The following is a 17,645-nucleotide window of genomic DNA, read 5'->3' as shown; positions in this document are numbered from 1 at the left end:
AGCACGTTTGTCTGACAGCAGACATGAACTGCAAAATCTCTTCTTTGCTAGAATATACTTACTTCATGGTAGTGGTGCCCCTAAATTAAAGCAAACAAATATACAGGTATGATGTCATGCCAGCCAATTGCACATTTTGAACAAGCATTCGTCGCGGGGAATGCAGCGGGAGAGAGGCGTGGGCGCGCGCGTGCAAACACACGAGTGTTGCACGTGCAGCAGCGCCCAAAGTGAAAGTAATTGCACGTTCACACGAGCGTGAACGCAAGCATTAGGCCAACAAATGCCGGTGGGAAGCACTTTTAAATCCCACTTACAAAAGTCGAGCAACAGCGCATGTACTGCTGTAGGCTCGACCTAAAAAGTACCCCCGGTGACAACCTTGTTTCCTATATGGGTTGGCGCCGGGAATGTTGCTCAACAACTTGATCCAGTCCTTAGTGACCAGGTCCTGCTTGCATGTAGCGGTGCTCCCAGTGCGGTGTTTTGCACGTGCTCTCTTCACGCAAAGGCTTCATGCTTAAATTCAATCCTGGCGTCTCTGCTTAATCACACTGTGACCCTGGGCAAATAACCCCCCCTTTCCGTGTTCTTATATAGTACGCATTTAACTGTATTATCATTAACAAGCGTGTCATCACTTGAGCTAGGAAAGGAGCACGTTTATCTGACAGCAAACAAGAATTGCAAAAGCTCTTCTACAGCAAGTAGTAAAAAGTACCCCCGATGACAACCTTGTTTCCTATATGGGTTGGCGGCGGGAATGTTGCTCGACCACTTGATCCAGTTTTTAGGTCGAGGGACCGTCCGGTCTGCCGAAGGCAGAACCGGAAGTCCGGAGATCTTATGATTCTTAGAGTGGCTATTTAGCCCGCCTCTCTTTGTGCCTCTTCTCCATTGGCTGGCTTCCTAAACGGAGGCCAAGCATTGGAGGAGAGAGCCGTCCCTCCAAATAGGCTCCGTCTTTTTCAGATTCGGGGGCGTGTTCCGTGCTCTTCTTTCCACTTTTTAGCCACGCCCTTTTTTAGGCGTGTTTTTCTCTCCTCCAGCCAATGGCAAGAGGAGAGAAAAAGAAACACGCCCCCGAATCCGAAAACGCCACTGCGTTTCTCCGAGGCATTTCTGCTTTGCCTCGGAGAAAGGCGGTGGTGTTCATGGCGACTCCCTTGAATGCTTGTTGCGCCCCCGACGACTATATGTGGATATGCAGAGAAGTACGTGCATTATTCCCCTGTATGGGGAACCAGGTTGGAGTCTTTGCTCAACATCGTGTGATTCTGCGCAAATTACTTAATCTCCTAGTGCGGTGTTTTGCACGTGCTCTCGCCACGCAAAGGATTCACGCTTAAATCTAATCCTGGCATCTCTGCTTAATCACACTGTGACCCTGTGCAAATAACCCCCCCTTTCCGTGTTCTTATATAGTACTCATTTAACTGTATTATCATTAACTAGCGCGTCATCACTTGAGCCAGGAAAGGAGCACGTTTATCTGACAGCAGACATGAACTGCAAAAGCTCTTCTACAGCAAGTAGTAATAAAAAGTACCCCCGGTAACAACCTTGTTTCCTATATGGGTTGGCGCCGGGATTGTTGCTCCACCACTTGATCCAGTTTTTAATGACTGGGTCCTGCTTGCATGTAGCAGTGCTCCCAGTGCAGTGTTTTGCACGTGCTCTTTTTACGCAAAGGCATCACGCTTAAATCCAATCCTGGCATCTCTGCTTAATCAGACTGTGACCCTGGGCAAATAACACCCCTCTTTACGTGTTCTTATATAGTACGCATTTAACTGTATTATCATTAAGTAGCGCGTCTTCACTTGAGCCAGGAAAAGGAGCACGTTTATCTGACAGCAAACATGAACTGCAAAAGCTCGGCTACAGCAAGTAGTTAAAAGTACCCCTGGTGACAACCTTCTTTCCTCTATGGGTTGGCGGCGGGAATGTTGCTCGACCACTTGATCCAGTTTTAAATGACCGGGTCCTGCTTGCATGTAGCAGTGCTCCCAGTGCAGTGTTTTGCACGTGCTCTCTCCACGCAAAGGCTTCATGCTTAAATCCAATCCTGGCGTCTCTGCTTTATCACACTGTGACCCTGGGCAAATAACCCCCCCTTTCTGTGTTCTTATTCTCACCTAGCGCCAGGTTCCCGTGCCCATAGCTTTTTAGCGCTCTGTGGTTCCCGGCTCCTTCGTTTGTTTCCGATTCTTACATCAGCAACAACGCCTTAAATAACAAGCGCTTCGAAAGCGAAAGAGGATCGCGCCGGAGCTCGTCTTTATGGGGCCATGTGTTTGAAACACATGGCCCCATGAAGATAAGAAACCTTTCACGACGCACAGAAGGCAGACGATCCCGTCCAAGTGGGCCGTCTGAAAAAGCCAAAAGTACACGACACAAAAAGCTCTTTTCCAATGTCTGCCCACCGTTTAGCATAAACGGTGACGCCAGCCAATGGGAAAGAGGAGCGGGGCTTAAAGCCCTTTACTGAAGCTACCTAAAAACATTAAATCTCGCCGAGCGAGCAGCTCATGTGCGCAGCCACGCTAGGCGAGACCTAAAAATGGAGAGGCGAAAGGGTAGGAGAGATTACTATAACTACAGGTTTCTCTGCTGACATAGACCGCTCAACCATCCAATACTGATAGCCTGACTCAGTCTCCTCCATTTTGTCTACGAGTGGTAATTCACTCTTAGTAACCCTCCTCACACCCACAGTTCATCCAATTTCATTGAAAACACAACCAAAGGGGAACTTGTGTCTAGCACGACCTATCCAACTCACTCTTTCAATATGACACATTCCAAATAAACACGCTTTTGTATGAATAAAAACGAAAGGGATTCCTACTCCAAAGTTCTACAATTTGAGTCCATTTTTCATCATAAATCATAAAAAATATTCCTGACAATTCAACCTCATTGCTGTCCTAATCATCTATGCATTTGAAGTGCTAACTTGTGATATCTTATCTGGAGATGGCACATGGAGGGCAAAGTTAGCACCATTTGGAAGACAAACTGCAAAATTCTCTTGAATGTCTGGTGCAGGAGTAGACCTAAACTGGAACTATTGAAGGGTACCACTTCTACCAATTGAAACTACTAGGGGACCTCTGAGTATGAACCCTCTAACTCTGGAGCTCATCTATCAGACAGTTATGGCAAAGAGGAATGAGTCATGTGTTGAGAACCTAAAAACACAGGTAGCTGTTCGGAAGCTGAAAGGGTCGGTGAGGAAAATAGCAAGAGGAGAGAAAAAGAAACACGCCCCCGAATCCGAAAACGCCACTGCGTTTCTCCGAGGCATTTCTGCTTTGCCTCGGAGAAAGGCGGTGGTGTTCATGGCGACTCCCTTGAATGATTGTTGCGCCCCCGACGACTATATGTGGATATGCATAGAAGTACGTGCATTATTCCCCTGTATGGGAAGCCAGGTTGGAGTCTTTGCTCAAAATCGTGTGATTCTGCGCAAATTACTTAATCTCCCCGCGCCTACCAATACCATAGGGTCGAGTTCGCATAAAAAATGCAGAAAGAAAAAAACGCGCATTTCAGCCAGTCACTCAATTTAGGTCAGCTTCCCATATTTGGATAAAAAAAATCTTCGTAATTTGCATAAGCTGCGTCACGAACACGGAGCCGTTGATGTCATTTATTTTGACCCGTAAAGTCACTCATTCGGTGTCACCCACTGGAGCCGGTTACGTAACTCACTTAATAGCGATGTCGTAATGTAGGCCGCTGATGTCAGATTCCTCTGGACAGACGTCACTCATTAAAAACGGAAAAACATTTATTTTGTTTATAGCTACTCATCTAGACATTAGTGTAATACCACTCGTTTGGATCAGTGATGTCACTCACCTGGACGTCGACGCCACTCATTTCAAACAGTGATGTCACCAGGCCCTTGGACCAGAGGTGCCTGTTACTCCTATGGACAATAAAAGTCACTTATGTGGACAAGTGATGCGCACTCATTTGAATTAGTTGCACGAGGCGTTTCAGTCATTTTGCAAGTGGCATTACGCTCAATCGCACATTTCGCCATGCATACCTCAGTGGGTTAATGTTCCTGCTGCATAAATCAGCTTGGGGAAGGAAAGCACGCCGTGGAGACATCAACATTGAGGAAGCAGAGATCACACATGGCGTGGCGTCCAAGGTGACTAGGAGGCGTGGTGGCAAAAAAACAGCGCCTCAGGCCACGCCTGTCGATGGATTGCAGAAGCGGTGTGTGTTGGCTCTGTTTCACTCTTCTATGCAGGGTTACCCTTGGCTGAGCCACGTTACCTGCCGTCTCGCGCCGGCACGAGCCCACGTAGCTGGAGGAGGACACGCTTTTCATTTGGTAATTGCTTATTCGTTCGTGCATTTGTGCTTTTCAGTCACGCTATCTCCTTATTCTGTGCGTGTTTAACTACGGCTCATTTTACCACCCAAAACGGGGGTGAGGGGTCTCATGCCCCTGCTTGTACCAGGGTCCATGGCACCGCTTCCACCCAGTGCACGTCTACATCATGTGGCAGGCGAGGCCCAGTGGCGGGGTTCTGCGTCTGCCACCAGGGCTCTGCGTTCTGGTTCTCGGTTGACACTCGCAATGTGTGATCGTCTGCTGCCTTCGCTTCCTTTTCTGCCAATTTTAGAGCGTTTAGAAACGGGCTGCCTTCATTGACCCCAGAGACCTGAAACCCTAATTTCTTAGGAATTGACAATGTTCAGAGAAGAAGCAGAAACGACGCCCAAGATGTGTGCAAAGGAACATTTTCAGGGATTATCCCGACTTTAATCATATATGCGATGCGTTAACACACAACAAAGTGTCATTTTCTCAAAGCGATTTTTTGGGGGGTTATATTGATTTTTCAATAATTTTGGTTATTTAGTTACCATGTTTGTAATATTCGAATGGAGACAATACCATCTACACATGCCTGCACGAGTAGAATCGAGTTTTTATTTAATTTGATGAACTTTCAAATCCTATGGGGTTCTTAATTCGTGACCGCGTAGGAAGTATCATACAACGGTATTATCTTTATTTTACATGTTTTTCCTTTTTTCCACCACATCCTACCTATCAAAATACAATTTCAACATTTCGCATACGAATAGTAAAATATTTATATTCTACTTTTACCTTTTAATGTTGGCGCTTTTATTTATTGGGAACAGAAGAGAACACAACAAAGTAAAAAAAAAATCCGTTTACTATGTATGTGTGTGTGTGTGTGGCTGTGTGTGTATGTGTATGTGGCTCTGTGTATGTATGTGTGGCTCTGTGTGTGTGTGGCTTTGTGTGTGTGGCTCTGTGTAAGTGTGGGTGGCTCTGTGTGTGTGTGTGAGGCTCTATATGTGTGTGCCTCTGTGTGTGGCTCTGTGTGGGTGACTTTTATTGTAGGTCGATCTATGCGTGGGTGGCTGTCTGTGTGTGGGTTGCTCTGTGTAGGTGGCTCTGTGTAGGTGGCTCTGTGTGGGTGGCTCTGTGTGGGTGGCTCTGTGTGGGTGGCTCTGTGTGTGTGGGTGGCTCTGTGTGTGTGGGTGGCTCTGTGTGTGTGGGTGGCTCTATTTGTGTGTGGGTGGCTCTGTGTGTGGGTGCAAATGCAATAGGTCTCGCATTTGAGAGTGATTAAGCTATTGACATTGTAAATAACAATGCAGTTTCTTTAAATGTTTTAAAAACAAAAACATAAACAAAAATAATATCATGAGCAATGCCAATAGCTCTAACTTTAACAATGCTGAGACAGTTGCATTGTAAATGTTTGTTAATGACTGGGTCCTGCTTGCATGTAGCAATGCTCCCAGTGCGGTATTTTGCACGTGCTCTCGCCACGCAAAGGCTTCACACTTAAATCTAATCCTTGCATCTCTGCTTAATCACACTGTGACCCTCTGCAAATAACCCCCCCTTTCCGTGTTCTTATATAGTACTCATTTAACTGTATTATCATTAACTAGCGCGTCATCACTTGAGCCAGGAAAGGAGCACGTTTATCTGACAGCAGACATGAACTGCAAAAGCTCTTCTACAGCAAGTAGTAATAAAAAGTACCCCCGGTAACAACCTTGTTTCCTATATGGGTTGGCGCCGGAATTGTTGCTCGACCACTTGATCCAGTTTTTAATGACCGGGTCCTGCTTGCATGTAGCGGTGCTCCCAGTGCGGTGTTTTGCACGTGCTCTCTTTACGCAAAGGCATCACGCTTAAATCCAATCCTGGCATCTCTGCTTAATCAGACTGTGACCCTGGGCAAATAACACCCCTCTTTCCGTGTTCTTATATAGTACGCATTTAACTGTATTATCATTAAGTAGTGCGTCTTCACTTGAGTCAGGAAAGGAGCACGTTTATCTGACAGCAAACATGAACTGCAAAAGCTCGGCTACAGCAAGTAGTTAAAAGTACCCCTGGTGACAACCTTCTTTCCTCTATGGGTTGGCGGCGGGAATGTTGCTCGACCACTTGATCCAGTTTTTAATGACCGGGTCCTGCTTGCATGTAGCAGTGCTCCCAGTGCGGTTTTTTGCACGTGCTCTCTCCACGCAAAGGCTTCATGCTTAAATCCAATCCTGGCGTCTCTGCTTTATCACACTGTGACCCTGGGCAAATAACCCCCCCTTTCTGTGTTCTTATATAGTATGCATTTAACTGTATTATCAGTAACTAGCGGGTCATCATTTGAGCTAGGAAAGGAGCACGTTTATCTGACAGCAAACATGAATTGCAAAAGCTCTTTTACAGCAAGTAGCAACAAGCATGCTGGATTCTCACCTAGCGCCAGGTTCCCGTGCCCATAGCTTTTTAGCGCTCTTTGGTTCCCGGCTCCTTCGTTTGTTTCCGATTCTTACATCAGCAACAACGCCTTAAATAACAAGCGCTTCGAAAGCGAAAGAGGATCGCGCCGGAGCTCGTCTTTATGGGGCCATGTGTTTGAAACACATGGCCCCATGAAGATAAGAAACCTTTCACGACGCACAGAAGGCAGACGATCCCGTCCAAGTGGGCCGTCTGAAAAAGCCAAAAGTACACGACACAAAAAGCTCTTTTCCAATGTCTGCCCACCGTTTAGCATAAACGGTGACGCCAGCCAATGGGAAAGAGGAGCGGGGCTTAAAGCCCTTCACTGAATTTACCTAAAAACGTTAAATCTCGCCGAGCGAGCAGCTCATGTGCGCAGCCACGCTAGGCGAGACCTAAAAATGGAGAGGCGAAAGGGTAGGAGAGATTACTATAACTACAGGTTTCTCTGCTGACATAGACCGCTCAACCATCCAATACTGATAGCCTGACTCAGTCTCCTCCATTTTGTCTACGAGTGGTAATTCACTCTTAGTAACCCTCCTCACACCCACAGTTCATCCAATTTCATTGAAAACACAACCAAAGGGGAACTTGTGTCTAGCACGACCTATCCAACTCACTCTTTCAATATGACACATTCCAAATAAACACACTTTTGTATGAATAAAAACGAAAGGGATTCCTACTCCAAAGTTCTACAATTTGAGTCCATTTTTCATCATAAATCATAAAAAATATTCCTGACAATTCAACCTCATTGCTGTCCTAATCATCTATGCATTTGAAGTGCTAACTTGGGATATCTTATCTGGAGATGGCACATGGAGGGCAAAGTTAGCACCATTTGGAAGACAAACTGCAAAATTCTTATTGAATGTCTGGTGCAGGAGTGGACCTAAACTGGAACTATTGAAGGGTACCACTTCTACCAATTGAAGCTACTAGGGGACCTCTGAGTATGAACCCTCTAACTCTGGAGCTCATCTATCAGACAGTTATGGCAAAGAGGAATGAGTCATGTGTTGAGAACCTAAAAACACAGGTAGCTGTTCGGAAGCTGAAAGGGTCGGTGAGGAAAATAGCAAGAGGAGAGAAAAAGAAACACGCCCCCGAATCCGAAAACGCCACTGCGTTTCTCCGAGGCATTTCTGCTTTGCCTCGGAGAAAGGCGGTGGTGTTCATGGCGACTCCCTTGAATGATTGTTGCGCCCTCGACGACTATATGTGGATATGCATAGAAGTACGTGCATTATTCCCCTGCATGGGGAACCAGGTTGGAGTCTTTGCTCAACATCGTGTGATTCTACGCAAATTACTGAATCTCCCCGCGCCTACCAATACCATAGGGTCGAGTTCGCATAAAAAATGCAGAAAGAAAAAAACGCGCATTTCAGCCAGTCACTCAATTTAGGTCAGCTTCCCATATTTGGATAAAAAAAATCTTTGTAATTTGCATAAGCTGCGTCACGAACACGGAGCCATTGATGTCATTTATTTTGACCCGCAAAGTCACTCATTCGTGTCACCCACTGGAGCCGGTTACGTAACTCACTTAATAGCGATGTCGTTATTTAGGCCGCTGATGTCAGATTCCTCTGGACAGACGTCACTCATTAAAAACGGAAAAACATTTATTTTGTTTATAGCTACTCATCTAGACATTAGTGTAATACCACTCGTTTGGATCAGTGATGTCACTCACCTGGACGTCAACGCCACTCATTTCAAACAGTGATGTCACCAGGCCCTTGGACCAGAGGTGCCTGTTACTCCTATGGACAATAAAAGTCAGTTATGTGGAAAAGTGATGCGCACTCATTTGAATTAGTTGCACGAGGCGTTTCAGTCATTTTGCAAGTGGCATTACGCTCAATCGCATATTTCGCCATGCATACCTCAGTGGGTTAATGTTCCTGCTGCATAAATCAGCTTGCGGAAGGAAAGCACGCCGTGGAGACCTCAACATTGAGGAAGCAGAGATCACATATGGCGTGGCGTCCAAGGTGACTAGGAGGCGTGGTGGCAAAAAAACAGCGCCTCAGGCCACGCCTGTCGATGGATTGCAGAAGCGGTGTGTGTCGGCTCTGTTTCACTCTTATATTCAGGGTTACCCTTGGCTGAGCCACGTTACCTGCCGTCTCGTGCCGGCACGAGCCCACGTAGCTGGAGGAGGACACGCTTTTCATTTGGTAATTGCTTATTCGTTCGTGCATTTGTGCTTTTCAGTCACGCTATCTCCTTATTCTGTGCGTGTTTAACTACGGCTCATTTTACCACCCAAAACGGGGGTGAGGGGTCTCATGCCCCTGCTTGTACCAGGGTCCATGGCACCGCTTCCACCCAGTGCACGTCTACATCATGTGGCAGGCGAGGCCCAGTGGCGGGGTTCTGCGTCTGCCACCAGGGCTCTGCGTTCTGGTTCTCGGTTGACACTCGCAATGTTTGATCGTCTGCTGCCTTCGCTTCCTTTTCTGCCAATTTTAGAGCGTTTAGAAACGGGCTGCCTTCATTGACCCCAGAGACCTGAAACCCTAATTTCTTAGGAATTGACAATGTTCAGAGAAGAAACAGAAACGACGCCCAAGATGTGTGCAAAGGAACATTTTCAGGGATTATCCCGACTTTAATCATATATGCAATGCGTTAACACACAACAAAAAGTCATTTTCTCAAAGCGATTTTTTGGGGGGTTATATTTATTTTTCAATAATTTTGGTTATTTAGTTACCATGTTTGTAATATTCGAATGGAGACAATACCATCTACACATGCCTGCACGAGTAGAATCGATTTTTTATTTAATTTGATGAACTTTCAAATCCTATGGGGTTCTTAATTCGTGACCGCGTAGGAAGTATCATACAACGGTATTATCTTTATTTTACATGTTTTTCCTTTTTTCCACCACATCCTACCTATCAAAATACAATTTCAAGATTTCGCATACGAATAGTAAAATATTTATATTCTACTTTTACCTTTTAATGTTGGCGCTTTTATTTATTGGGAACAGAAGAAAACACAACAAAGTTAAAAAAATAAAATCCATTTACTATGTATGTGTGTGTGTGTGTGGCTGTGTGTGTATGTGTATGTGGCTCTGTGTATGTATGTGTGGCTCTGTGTGTGTGGCTTTGTGTGTGTGGCTCTGTGTAAGTGTGGGTGGCTCTGTGTGTGTGTGTGAGGCTCTATATGTGTGTGCCTCTGTATGTGGCTCTGTGTGGGTGACTTTTTTTGTAGGTGGATCTATGCGTGGGTGGCTGTCTGTGTGTGGGTTGCTCTGTGTAGGTGGCTCTGTGTAGGTGGCTCTGTGTGGGTGGCTCTGTGTGGGTGGCTCTGTGTGGGTGGCTCTGTGTGTGTGGGTGGCTCTGTGTGTGTGGGTGGCTCTATTTGTGTGTGGGTGGCTCTGTGTGTGGATGCAAATGCAATAGGTCTCGCATTTGAGAGTGATTAAGCTATTGACATTGTAAATAACAATGCAGTTTCTTTAAATGTTTTAAAAACAAAAACATAAACAAAAATAATGTCATGAGCAATGCTAATAGCTCTAACTTTAACAATGCCGAGACCGTTGCATTGTAAATGCTTGTTAATGACTGGGTCCTGCTTGCATGTAGCAATGCTCCCAGTGCGGTGTTTTGCACGTGCTCTCGCCACGCAAAGGCTTCACGCTTAAATCTAATCCTGGCATCTCTGCTTAATCACACTGTGACCCTGTGCAAATAACCCCCGCTTTCCGTGTTCTTATATAGTACTCATTTAACTGTATTATCATTAACTAGCGCGTCATCACTTGAGCCAGGAAAGGAGCACATTTATCTGACAGCAGACATGAACTGCAAAAGCTCTTCTACAGCAAGTAGTAATAAAAAGTACCCCCGGTAACAACCTTGTTTCCTATATGGGTTGGCGCCGGAATTGTTGCTCGACCACTTGATCCAGTTTTTAATGACCGGGTCCTGCTTGCATGTAGCGGTGCTCCCAGTGCGGTGTTTTGCACGTGCTCTCTTTACGCAAAGGCATCACGCTTAAATCCAATCCTGGCATCTCTGCTTAATCAGACTGTGACCCTGGGCAAATAACACCCCTCTTTCCGTGTTCTTATATAGTACGCATTTAACTGTATTATCATTAAGTAGCGCGTCTTCACTTGAGTCAGGAAAGGAGCACGTTTATCTGACAGCAAACATGAACTGCAAAAGCTCGGCTACAGCAAGTAGTTAAAAGTACCCCTGGTGACAACCTTCTTTCCTCTATGGGTTGGCGGCGGGAATGTTGCTCGACCACTTGATCCAGTTTTTAATGACCGGGTCCTGCTTGCATGTAGCAGTGCTCCCAGTGCGGTTTTTTGCACGTGCTCTCTCCACGCAAAGGCTTCATGCTTAAATCCAATCCTGGCGTCTCTGCTTTATCACACTGTGACCCTGGGCAAATAACCCCCCCTTTCTGTGTTCTTATATAGTATGCATTTAACTGTATTATCAGTAACTAGCGGGTCATCATTTGAGCTAGGAAAGGAGCACGTTTATCTGACAGCAAACATGAACTGCAAAAGCTCTTTTACAGCAAGTAGCAACAAGCATGCTGGATTCTCACCTAGCGCCAGGTTCCCGTGCCCATAGCTTTTTAGCGCTCTGTGGTTCCCGGCTCCTTCATTTGTTTCCGATTCTTACATCAGCAACAACGCCTTAAATAACAAGCGCTTCGAAAGCGAAAGAGAATCGCGCCGGAGCTCGTCTTTATGGGGCCATGTGTTTGAAACACATGGCCCCATGAAGATAAGAAACCTTTCACGACGCACAGAAGGCAGACGATCCCGTCCAAGTGGGCCGTCTGAAAAAGCCAAAAGTACACGACACAAAAAGCTCTCTTCCAATGGCTGCCCACCGTTTAGCATAAACGGTGACGCCAGCCAATGGGAAAGAGGAGCGGGGCTTAAAGCCCTTTACTGAAGCTACCTAAAAACATTAAATCTCGCCGAGCGAGCAGCTCATGTGCGCAGCCACGCTAGGCGAGACCTAAAAATGGAGAGGCGAAAGGGTAGGAGAGATTACTATAACTTCAGGTTTCTCTGCTGACATAGACCGCTCAACCATCCAATACTGATAGCCTGACTCAGTCTCCTCGATTTTGTCTACGAGTGGTAATTCACTCTTAGTAACCCTCCTCACACCCACAGTTCATCCAATTTCATTGAAAACACAACCAAAGGGGAACTTGTGTGTAGCACGACCTATCCAACTCACTCTTTCAATATGACACATTCCAAATAAACACGCTTTTGTATGAATAAAAACGAAAGGGATTCCTACTCCAAAGTTCTACAATTTGAGTCCATTTTTCATCATAAATCATAAAAAATATTCCTGACAATTCAACCTCATTGCTGTCCTAATCATCTATTTATTATTTATTTATTTATTTGAAAGTTTTATATAGCGCGGACAAGACTCTTGCGAGTATCAGAGCGCTTTACAAGCAGGAAGGAGGCAAAGTACAATATACATAGAACAACAGACAGTTAGACAAAATCACAATGAATAGATATAGAGTTCAAGTGAATTTAGCCATGAGGATAGCTTTCACTTCTTTTTTGAAGGAGGAGGTGGAGGGGTTCATTCTTGTTTCACTGGGCAAAGCGTTCCATATCTTTGGAGCCATACCTGAGAAGGTACGGTTATAGGTTTTTTTCTTGGCAAAACGTTGAGGTTGAAGGAGAAGAGTTTTGGCACTCCTAGAGGCTCTGTTGCCCGCAGAGAGAACTAGTTTCTGTGCAAGGTATTGTGGAGTTTTGTGGTAGAGGGCCTTGTGTGTCATGCAGGCAATTTTTAGGTGAATTCTGGCTTCAAATGGAAGCCAGTCGATGGCTCTCAAGTCAGGTGAGATGTGAGCATTTCTTTTAGAGCCTGTGATGAGTCTCGCAGCTGCATTGATCGTGGCTCTTAATGGTGCTGTTGAGGATCTTGGGAGGCCGCATAGCGTAACTGCTCCATACTCTACTCGGGGGATTACTATGGCTTGAACTGCTTGTTTGAAATCATGTGTAGGCAGAAAGGGTTTCAGTTTTCTCAGGGTCTTTAGTTGGAAGTTCGCTCCCTTAGTTGCGGAGCTAATGTGTTTCTGCATCTTTAAGTTGCTGTCTAGCGTTATTCCCAGAGATTTCGCTGAGTCGACTATGTGTGTGTGTCCATTTAGGGCTGTTAGGTGTTTCATCCAGTCCCGGATAGTGTGGGTTTTGTTGGGGGGGGGCGATTAACAGGAATTCCGTTTTGAGAGAGTTAAGTTTCAGATGGTTTTCTGCCAGCCATGTTTGGGTTTTTTGAAGTGTGGTGTTGAGCGATTTGATGTCCTCTAGTGAGTGTATCTTGATGTATATTTGTGTGTCGTCTGCGTACATGTGGAAGTGAATCTTGGTGAGGCGTAGAAGATCTGTGAGAGGTTCCATGAAGAGGTTGAATAAGGTGGGTGAGAGAGAGGAGCCTTGAGGTACTCCTAATGTGACTGGCATAGGGTTGGATAGGGATTGGTTGATCTTGAATCTTTGGGATCTGTTTTGGAGGAAGGATGTGAACCAGTTCAGAACCTTTCCAGAGATACCCATTCTGTGTTTTAAGAGGTCAAGTAGGTTGTCGTGTTTGACAGTGTCAAAAGCTGATGACAGGTCGAGTAGGATTAGAAGACAGGCTTCATTCTGGTCTAGGATTTTAATCGCGTCGTCTACAACATGAGCCATGGCTGATTCGGTGCTGTGACCTGCTCTGAAGCCAGATTGAAATTGGTTCAGCAAGTTCTATCGATCGATGTGACTGTTCAGTTGTACATTAACACATTTTTCCAGGAGTTTGGCTAACATAGGTATATTAGATATCGGACGGTAGTTGTTGGGGTCCGAGGGGTCCGCCGTGGTTTTCTTAAGGATAGGTGAGACCTGACCGATTTTCAGGATGTCAGGGATGGAGCCTTGAAGGAGGGAAGTGTTAATGATCTTAGTCCAACTGGGTAGTAGGAGAGGGATGAAGTCTTTAAGGTAGTTCGCAGGGAGCGGGTCCGTGAAGTGATTGGAGGGCTTCAGAGTGTTGAGTGTTTTTAATATGGAGTCTTCAGAGTAAGTGTCAAAATGGAGCCAGTTTGCATTGTTTTTGAGTTTAAATAATGGGTGGATATTAGTTAAATCACCATCCTGGGGGGTTGAGGGGCTCTTAGTCAGGTCCGATAAGGATTTCAGATCCTTGAGTAAGTCTGATTTGATGGATTCTGTCTTGGCTGTGAAGAAGGAGGCAAACTCCTCGCAATTGGGTGGGGAGAGTGGGCTGGTGTTGAGGGCATTAGGTAGGCTTTTAGTTTGTGATTTGATAAGGTCGAATAGCTTTTTGGGGCGGTTCTTGGCCAGGTCTAATTGAGATCTGAAGAAATCGGTTTTTGATTTTTTGATCTTTCTAAAATAGGCGTTTCTGGCTGTTCTCAGAGTTTGGAGGAGGTCCGTTGAGGGATTATCTCTCCATCGGCGTTCAATTAATCTGAGTGAGCGTCTGTCGTCATTTAGCCTCCCATCGTACCATGGTTTGGAATCTTTAGACGATGTTCTTTTCAATTGTAATGGGGCCATTTTGTCAAGCAGGGTGTTCATGGAGTGAAAGTAGTGATTTGTCAGTCCTTGGACATCATTCATGTCTTCCGGGGGACGGATGGGGTTTGCGTTATCTAAGGATGAGAGGTCAGATCCGATGTTTTTCAAGTTTCTTTTCCAAATCTTAGTTCTTAGGGGTTGTGTCGAGAATCGTTTAAAAGATTCAAGGATTTGGAAAGTAATGATATGATGGTCAGACCAGTCGCATGGGAGTATTGAGTCTAGCTGAGTGGAATCAGCTTTGGAGATAATTAGGTCGAGCGTTGCTCCTTTGTCGTGTGTAGGGCTGTTGCAGATTTGAGTGAGATTGAGGTCTGTGAGGAAGGCTTTGAGACTGTTAACCGCAGGGTCGTTCTGGTCGTCCAAATGAAGGTTAAAGTCCCCTAAGAAAACTTGTTTAACCGGTTGACTGTCATTAGAGGCTAAGATGTCCATGAAGTGTTCTATGAAGTTGAGGTTATCTCCCGGAGGATGCGGGATGGCACATGGAGGGCAAAGTTAGCACCATTTGGAAGACAAACTGCAAAATTCTCATTGAATGTCTGGTGCAGGAGTAGACCTAAACTGGAACTATTGAAGGGTATCACTTCTACCAATTAAAACTACTAGGGGACCTCTGAGTATGAACCCTCTAACTCTGGAGCTCATCTATCAGACAGTTATGGCAAAGAGGAATGAGTCATGTGTTGAGAACGTAAAAACACAGGTAGCTGTTCGGAAGCTGAAAGGGTCGGTGAGGAAAATAGGAAGAGGAGTGAAAAAGAAACACGCCCCCGAATCCGAAAACGCCACTGCGTTTCTCCGAGGCATTTCTGCTTTGCCTCGGAGAAAGGCGGTGGTGTTCATGGCGACTCCCTTGAATGATTGTTGCGCCCCCGACGACTATATGTGGATATGCATAGAAGTACGTGCATTATTCCCCTGTATGGGGAACCAGGTTGGAGTCTTTGCTCAACATCGTGTGATTCTGCGCAAATTACTTAATCTCCCCGCGCCTACCAATACCATAGGGTCGAGTTCGCATAAAAAATGCAGAAAGAAAAAAACGCGCATTTCAGCCAGTCACTCAATTTAGGTCAGCTTCCCATATTTGGATAAAAAAAATCTTCGTAATTTGCATAAGCTGCGTCACGAACACGGAGCCGTTGATGTCATTTATTTTGACCCGCAAAGTCACTCATTCGGTGTCACCCACTGGAGCCGGTTACGTAACTTACTTAATAGCGATGTCGTAATGTAGGCCGCTGATGTCAGATTCCTCTGGACAGACGTCACTCATTAAAAACGGAAAAACATTTATTTTGTTTATAGCTACTCATCTAGACATTAGTGTAATACCACTCGTTTGGATCAGTGATGTCACTCACCTGGACGTCGACGCCACTCATTTCAAACAGTGATGTCACCAGGCCCTTGGACCAGAGGTGCCTGTTACTCCTATGGACAATAAAAGTCACTTATATGGACAAGTGATGCGCACTCATTTGAATTAGTTGCACGAGGCGTTTCAGTCATTTTGCAAGTGGCATTACGCTCAATCGCACATTTCGCCATGCATACCTCAGTGGGTTAATGTTCCTGCTGCATAAATCAGCTTGCGGAAGGAAAGCACGCCGTGGAGACCTCAACATTGAGGAAGCAGAGATCACACATGGCGTGGCGTCCAAGGTGACTAGGAGGCGTGTTGGCAAAAAAACAGCGCCTCAGGCCACGCCTGTCGATGGATTGCAGAAGCGGTGTGTGTTGGCTCTGTTTCACTCTTCTATGCAGGGTTACCCTTGGCTGAGCCACGTTACCTGCCGTCTCGCGCCGGCACGAGCCCACGTAGCTGGAGGAGGACACGCTTTTCATTTGGTAATTGCTTATTCGTTCGTGCATTTGTGCTTTTCAGTCACGCTATCTCCTTATTCTGTGCGTGTTTAACTACGGCTCATTTTACCACCCAAAACGGGGGTGAGGGGTCTCATGCCCCTGCTTGTACCAGGGTCCATGGCACCGCTTCCACCCAGTGCACGTCTACATCATGTGGCAGGCGAGGCCCAGTGGCGGGGTTCTGCGTCTGCCACCAGGGCTCTGCGTTCTGGTTTTCGGTTGACACTCGCAATGTGTGATCGTCTGCTGCCTTCGCTTCCTTTTCTGCCAATTTTAGAGCGTTTAGAAATGGGCTGCCTTCATTGACCCCAGAGACCTGAAACCCTAATTTCTTAGGGATTGACAATGTTCAGAGAAGAAGCAGAAACGACGCCCAAGATGTGTGCAAAGGAACATTTTCAGGGATTATCCCGACTTTAATTATATATGCAATGCGTTAACACACAACAAAGTGTCATTATCTCAAAGCAATTTTTGGGGGGGTTATATTGATTTTTCAATAATTTGGGTTATTTAGTTACCATGTTTGTAATATTCGAATGGAGACAATACCATATACACATGCCTGCACGAGTAGAATCGATTTTTTATTTAATTTGATGAACTTTCAAATCCTATGGGGTTCTTAATTCGTGACCGCGTAGGAAGTATCATACAACGGTATTATCTTTATTTTACATGTTTTTCCTTTTTTCCACCCCATCCTACCTATCAAAATACAATTTAAACATTTCGCATACGAATAGTAAAATATTTATATTCTATTTTTACCTTTTAATGTTGGCGCTTCTATTTATTGGGAACAGAAGAAAACACAACAAAGTTAAAAAAAATAAAATCAGTTTACTATGTATGTGTGTGTGTGTGTGGCTGTGTGTGTATGTATATGTGGCTCTGTGTATGTATGTGTGGCTCTGTGTGTGTGGCTTTGTGTGTGTGGCTCTGTGTAAGTGTGGGTGGCTCTGTGTGTGTGTGTGAGGCTCTATATTTGTGTGCCTCTGTGATTGGCTCTGTTTGGGTGACTTTTTTTGTAGGTGGATCTATGCGTGGGTGGCTGTCTGTGTGTGGGTTGCTCTGTGTAGGTGGCTCTGTGTAGGTGGCTCTGTGTGGGTGGCTCTGTGTGGGTGGCTCTGTGTGTGTGGCTCTGTGTGTGTGGGTGGCTCTGTGTGTGTGGGTGGCTCTGTGTGTGTGGGTGGCTCTATTTGTGTGGGGGTGGTTCTGTGTGTGGGTGCAAATGCAATAGGTCTCGCATTTGAGAGTGATTAAGCTATTGACATTGTAAATAACAATGCAGTTTCTTTAAATGTTTTAAAAACAAAAACATAAACAAAAATA

This window comes from Triturus cristatus, chromosome 3_2 (assembly GCF_964204655.1).
Source record: "Triturus cristatus chromosome 3_2, aTriCri1.1, whole genome shotgun sequence".
Taxonomy (NCBI): Eukaryota; Metazoa; Chordata; class Amphibia; order Caudata; family Salamandridae; genus Triturus; species Triturus cristatus.
This window is presented reverse-complemented; position numbering follows the sequence as displayed.